At 50.0% G+C, this 7,344-nt stretch overlaps 1 pseudogene; it reads left to right on the top strand.

Annotated features, from left to right (window-relative positions):
- Positions 1-428: 428 nt before the first annotated feature.
- On the top strand, positions 429-5,133 carry LOC129401627 (BOLA class I histocompatibility antigen, alpha chain BL3-7-like; annotated as a pseudogene).
- Positions 5,134-7,344: the final 2,211 nt, after the last annotated feature.

Genomic DNA, 7,344 nt, shown 5'->3' with positions numbered 1-7,344 from the left:
GCAGGCTTCCAACTACAGACCAATCTTCCTGGCCCATGTGTCTACTGTCATTTGGTGTCAAATTTTCTTAATATCAGCTTTATTAAAGGGCTTGAGTGAGAGCCAGTCTCACGGTTATGAATGAGGAGGAGCTTCTATATGAGTATGTGTTTAGGGAAACTGAGACGTTACTGGTGCCCGCTGGAGCAAATCAATGAACAACTGGAGGACAGTGCTATATTCAGACACAGCACCTGACGCCGGATAGGGCGCCCCCTAGTGTGCACAGCAGGGAGCTCACGGAGAGCTCCCAGCTAGGAAGCACAATTCGCACTGAGTTGTCTTTCTGCGCTATGTCCACACGGGGGCGCCGCTGCTCTGCTCGCTCCTACTTTGCAGGGGCAGGGCTGTGGTCTGACTTAGGCTGAGATGCTGACCTGGAGGAGGACATGCATGGGATGAAGATGCCTTCAGAGCAGTCCTGGGGTCAGGATCGGGAGCCTTGTGAAAGGGAAACCAATGGGACTTTGTGCTGTGCTGAGGTTCCAAAATGTCCCCAGAACCTCTTTCTCCAGCCCGTGAAGCCAAAACTAGAAACTGCAAGGTAAATTTCCTTCCACTCCCTGTTCCTTTTCTTAGGAACTTTCTTCATCTTTTATCACTATCACATTTCTACAGCTAATAATTCCATGTCAAGGCAGTATCAGGAATCTCCACACTATATTTGGATGCTACTGTTTTCTTTTTTCTCTGAGGACCCTATCCCAGGATCACGCACCCCAAGTGAGGTCCCAATAACAGCTCCTGAGACAAGGGGAAAGGTCTGTGTGGCCTTAGTAATAGTAACTGCAGCTCATATCTATGGCTACTTTGTTGCACTATCCACCAGTCTGTTCCATGTCCTCTCCTGCTGCCCCATGTGGGTCTCTGAGCCCAGCAGAGTCCAGCCCTGCTCTCCCACAGGCCATTTCCCAGTCAGTCAGTCACTCTCTCACCTCCTGAGCGCTGCCCCACTTCCTCCTCCCTCTGCCAACCAGTCAGGTCCCTCCCCATCACCATGCTCAGATGATGAGTTTATCTGATACTCTTTTCACTGTTTGATTTTGGGGTCACACCTGACTGTACTCAGGGATAACGCTTAGTGGGGTTCAGGTGACCATATGGACTGTTAGGGATAGAACCCTGGTCAGTGGTGAGCAAGGCAATCGCCTTATTCATTTTCCAACCTGTCTGGTCCCTTTATCACTTTCACCTCGTATAAACAGAGTCTGGGGAGAGAACAGCTCCGTCATCTCCCCACTCTCTCATCAGGACCTGGATGCTCTTTCCCCCAGGGAGGGGCAGGAGAGCAATGGTCCTGACCTGTCCAAGGACCCCTCAGCTTTGAACAGGATTGGGAGCTGGAAAAGATACTAATAAATCAAAACAAATGCTACCACATTATTCCATTGTCAGCCCCATTTTCTCCCTGATCTGCTGTCTCTCGTCTTCCATGCTGAGTGCCCAGATGGAGCCAGGGCCCACCCATGGGAGCCTGGATCCCCGCTGACCATGTCCACCTTTGATCCTCATTAACACAACCAGATTTGAGTCCATTTCTCACCACCAACTTGACATTTATTTTTACCAAATGGATATAAAACTTGTTGTTTCAGAAGCCTGATACATGTGTAAGGTTTGAGGTACCTAATATTCATGTACCCCATTTTCTGAAGCAAGCAGTGTTTTCCCTGTTAGGTGACTCTCATTGTTCTCCAGTTGACTGTTCAAAATTATATAACACAATTATTAAAAAAAACATTTCTACATATATATAAAGCTTAATTGTTCCATATACATCACATAAAACTACAGATCAAAGGCAGAAGAAAATATGAAAATCCAGTTAGCTTCTGATGAGACAGAGAAGATGCTTAGAAGATATAAAATGTAAAGGATTCACTCTTCCACAGCACCATCTATGTTCTGAATTAGTTTTGTTCTTTTTCCTTCTTATTTAGGGGTGGGAACTCTCGAGCAGTGCTCAAGAGACTGATCGAGCTTCAGGATTTCCAGCACCTCACCAGTGGTGCTCTGAGGCCCATGTGTGAGCACAGAACCCGGCTGCATGTGCCCCTTAACCCCTGCAGTGTTAGAAAAGATGAAGTCATAAAATTTGTATATAGGTGTATCAACATGGAAAGTATCATGTTAAGTGAAATGGGTCAGGAAAAAAGGGACAGATATGGAAAGATTGCACTCATTTGTGAAATATAAAGTAACAGAATGGAGACTAACACCCAAGAATAGTAGAGATAAGTACCAGGAAGATTGCTCCACAGCTTTAAAGCTGGCCTCACGTGCTGGGGAAAAGGCAGCTCAGATAGAGAAGAAACCACCAAGTAAAGGGTGCTAGGAGGGCCTGCTCGAGATGGGAGATGCATGCTGAAAGTAAACTATAGACCAAATGTGATGGCCACTTAATACCTCTATTGAAAACCACAACACCCAAAAGGAGAGTGAGAGCAAAAGTTAATGCCCTGCCACAGAGGCAGGGTGGGATGAAGGGGACAGGGTGTAGGTGGTGGAAGGGACACTGGGATCATTGGTGGTGGAGAATGGGCACTGGTGGAGGGATGGGTACTCAATCATTGTATGACTGAAACACAAGCATATAAGTTTGTAAGTCTGTAATTGTAGCTCTTGGTGAGTCATTAATAAAAAATTATTTATAAATAAATAAATAAATGCTTCTAAACAACTTTAATTAGCTACTACCAGCTCACGCAGCCTCCATTGGTTCTCTTACACAAATACGGATTCAGGAATCAAGGCCTAAAGTCATCTTAAAAATAAATAAAAGAAAGAAAGCCCATTACAAAGATATTTTCCCCATGAACCAAGACCTTTCGATGTGTAAAAGTCTATTTGGATAGATTTAGGTAGTTAGTTTTTGCCCAAAGAATGTTGTTCTGATGATTATGTTCTTCTAAATAATATGTTGTTCTAAATAATAAATATGATTCACAAAGAACAGTCCAGGTTCAGTCCTCAGGCTGTGAGCCTCTACACCGTATGCTTTTTGCTCCCATTTCTGCCTCTTTCTTAGTTCTCATGGTGTCCCTGGTTCAGGCTTGCTCAGTTAGGGCTGGTCCCCAGCAAAAATCTAATATGGTTTTTCTTCAAAAGACTTTCTAGAGTCTGGTGAGATAGTATAGCAGGTAAGATGCTTGCCTTACACCTTGCCAGAAACATGTTCTATTTGCCTTCATTCCATATGTTTCCCCCTCAGTACTGCCAGTAGTAATTCCTGAGTACAGTATCACTGGGTGTGACCCCCTGCTCCCCCCCAAAAAAACCACATCTAGTTAGCATTAATCTGTTTTTTGTATTATTCCAGTTGAAGCCATTTTCAGGCTTCAACTGTGCAGGAGAAATATTACAAAGGTAAGGCACTCGTGTTGCATGTGACTAACATGGGTTTGTTCCCCCAACACCACATGAACCTGCCAGGAGTGAGCCCTGAGACCAGAGCCAGGAGTTACTCCTGAGCAATGACTGGTGTGGTCAACAGCCAAAAACAAAACAAAATCATCACTACCAACAATAAAGGGCTTTAACTCAGATTCCTCACACGGCAAACACTGATAAGCATAACTTGAATGCACAGAAGAATTTCTGGGGTCCTCAGGAACTTATAAGATCATAGCGAGATCCTGAAATAAAAAACATGGAAAATCGCTGAGTCAGTCTCAGCCCTGGACACGGGGAGACAGTGCTACAAAGATTGGGTAAGGGAGCAGGTGAGAGGGTGAAGTCCCAGGTCCCAGGTGTGGCTCCCAGTGTCTTGGTCCCAGTGTGGTGCTGGGGACCAGAGATCAGGACTGGGGATTCCTGGTCTCCCCAGAGTTTCACTTCTCCCTCTGCAACCCGACAGCGCCTTGGTCTGGACACTCGTGGCGGCATCCCCAGTCCTCACTCCCATTGGGTATCACTGTCTAGATCTGCCAATCAGCCTCAGCGCGGCTCCCGGTTATAAACTGTTGGGAATGGCGAGAGAGTTAGAACCGACCAGATTCTCTGAGTATGTGGGAGCCGCGACCCCCCCTTTCTGCTGCTCTCTGGGGCCCTGGCCCTGACCCTGACTCGGGTGAGTGAGTGCGGGGTCGGGAGGGGAGTTTGTTGAGGGGAAAAGGGTGGGGACTGCCAGGCATGATATGCAGGACCCGGGAGAAGGAGTTTCTCCAGTTCCGTACTCAGAAGTCCTTCCCCCAATGTTCCTCCTTGTTCCCCCCAACTTTCAACTACTGCTGCGCCCCCCCTTTCCCGTCTCCTTCCCATCTCCTCCTACCCCACATCATCCTGGATCCGGGTCACGGGACTGGACGAGGGGGGCGGGCTGGGTCTCACCCCTTCCCCTCCCTGCGGTATGTCTACACCGCCGTGTCCCTGCCCGGCGGGGAGCCCCGCTACATCACCGTCGGCTACGTGGACGACACGCAGTTCGTGCGCTTCGACAGCGACTCGGCGAGTCCGAGGATGGAGCCGCGGGCGCCATGGATGGAGCAGGAGGGACCCGAGTACTGGGAGCGGGAGACGCGCATCGCCAAGGACACCGCACAGACTTACTGAGGGAGCCTGAATAATCTGCGCGGCTACTACAACCAGAGCGAGGCGGGTGAGCGCGGCCGGGCAGGGACGAGCCAACACGGGGACGGGCCGCCCCCCCCCCCCACACACACACACACCTAGGCGGGTCCGAGCGTCCCGGAGGCTGAGGGACCCGCCCTGGACCGTTGACCCGGAGGAGCCGCGGGGACCTGGCCCCGGTTTCATTTTCGGTTCGGGGTTAATCTGTGCAGGGCGGGTCAGACTCTCACACCCTCCAGAGGATGTCCAGCCTCGACGTGGGGTCCGACGGGCGCCTCCCGCGCGGGTACTGGCAATACTCCTACGACGGCGCCGACTACATCGCCCTGAACGAGGACCTGCGCTCCTGGACGGCGGCGGCGGGCACGCAGGCTTGGAGAACCCAGCGAGCAGAGAGGTGCAGCTGAGTACCAGAGGAACTATCTGGAGAACATCTGCGTGCCTTGGCTCCTCAGATACCTGGAGAACGGGAAGGACACGCTGCTGCGCACAGGTACCGGGTCCGCGGGTGGTGAGGACCCCTGACCTCCCTTTTGGGCAGGACCCACTTGCCAAGATGACAGGGAACATAGTGGGATTCAGTGTCAGAACAGCGCCCCTTCTTCAGTCAGGAGAGGGATGGACCCACCTGGTTTCCATGTGTTGTACAAGAGAGACTCGCCCTCCCCTCAGACCCACCCTGGGTCCTTAGGAACATGAGGGACCTGAGCGTCCCTGGGGGAGGTGAGACCTTCTCTGAAATAACAAATGTGGGGACCCTGGGGGCCCTTGTTTTCCTGACTAATGTGTCTCCCTTACTGAAATAAGCATCTAATTTGCATTTTTCTAATTCCTATTTTGTGGGGTTGAAAGGGTAATAAAGAAATCCCTGAAATTAGAGAAGAAAAATAATAATAATCTTGAGACCCTCCATGTGTTTTCTGTTTTGATTTTAGTCTGTCCCACATGTGACCGGAGAGGCTGAAGGGAAAGGGAGGGTACAGAGGTGTGCCCTGTCTGTCTCTGTCTCAGTCATTGTGGGCTCTGATGCAGTCACTCTTCTGTTGGGTCATTTCTCCTGCTCCTGCCCTGGTCCCTCAGTAGCACCTCGTCCCACAGTCCCGTGCACACTGGGACTCAGGTCACACCTGGCCTCATCCTGTCCCAGGACCATGAGCCATAAAGGCTTCTGTGCTTGTCAGTCTCGACTCAGGCCTAGGTCTACTCTTTATCCCCATTTGGGTGTTTATTTGTTGCTTCTGTGCAGGAGGCTGCCTATTCTCTTGTACACATTCTCTCAGTGTATGTCCCCATCTCTGAGCCTCAGGAGGCATTTGCCTCTCACTGAGGCCTAACATGGGCCCCTGCACACAGGAGTCTCTGTGGTATCAAGAGGTAAGTGTTCAGACTTGCCATGTTGGAATTCAGCCCTCTCACCCACCAACCCTGAAACTCCAGGAATTTTAATACTCTCTGTGATCTGAGTTCATGGGTTTATAAACTACTCTCTGTTACCTTCAAACTTAGGGGTTAGAAAATGGGATCTTGAACCCAAGATCCTCTTCTCCTAAGAGAGAAAGTGCTGTGTGCTGTGGGGTGCCAGTATGGGAGGGAAATAAAGTGAGGATGAGAAGCATTTGTGCAGAAAGTGGAGGTGACATCGATGTCACTTGGAGTAGACATTGTAGCTGCCACAGCACAGCATGTCGGATGAGGTTGCATGAATAAGACAGTGTCTCTACCGTGTTCTACACTGATCATCTGCCCACTGTGCCAGATATGAGGATGATATTCTGGGGTCTATCAAACAACGGGCTGGAGCGATAGCACAGCAGGTAGGGTGTTTGCCTCGCACGCAGTCGACCCGGGTTCCGGGTTTGATTCCTCCACCCCTCTCGGAGAGCCTGGCAAGCTACTTAGAGTATCTCGCCTGCATGGCAGAGCCTGGCAAGCTACCCGTGGCGTATTCGATAGGCCAAAAACAGTAACAACAAGTCTCACAATGAAGATGTTACTGGTGCCCGCTTGAGCAAATCGATGAACAACGGGATGACAGTGACAGTGACACTGACCAAACATCAGAGAATAAAAATCAGGCAACTTACCAGCCTTAGAGATTTAGTATGAAGGGAAGGACTTATATTGAAAATATAATTTCTAAGGCAGGTATTCCGGTTCAAAATTGGTATGTAGGGAACATGACCCACTCATAAATGGCTGGGGACAGGAACAGGGACTGTTTTCCTAAGCCTGTGTAGTGTAGCCTTTCAGGGAAGATGACATTTGATGAAAGAGGGAAGGACGAGGTATTATCTGTGTGGGTGTCTGGGAGCCTGTGCCAGGCGGGGAATCTCAGTGCAAATGCATCAGGGATGAAGCAAAGCTTTGTCAGGGAAAAGGAGGTGGCAGTATGGCTGGAGCAGTCACTGAGGTGAGGTTCTGGTGCCCTCAGGAACGAGTCCTTGATGACCCTGGAAGGTTTGACTTGTATCTAAGAGGAGCAGCTCCAGGCAGGTTTGAGTAGAAGTTCAGCAATGTCTTTGGGGGCATCAGTCTGGCTGCTGTGTGGATGGACAGGTGTAGGGAGAGTGAGCTGCTGAGGACACTGGGAAACTAGTGCAGATTTGACAATTAGGGCTGTTCCCTAGCAATGGAGACGTAACTGTTCAGAGCTCGGGCTGAATGATGGGAAGTTGGTGGGGCCTTAGAGGGTTCTGGTTGGCCACCCCTGCTCTTCACTACGCAGTGCTGGGGATC

The sequence above is a fragment of the Sorex araneus genome, chromosome 2 (assembly GCF_027595985.1).
Source record: "Sorex araneus isolate mSorAra2 chromosome 2, mSorAra2.pri, whole genome shotgun sequence".
Taxonomy (NCBI): domain Eukaryota; kingdom Metazoa; phylum Chordata; class Mammalia; order Eulipotyphla; family Soricidae; genus Sorex; species Sorex araneus.
This window is presented reverse-complemented; position numbering and strand designations above follow the sequence as displayed.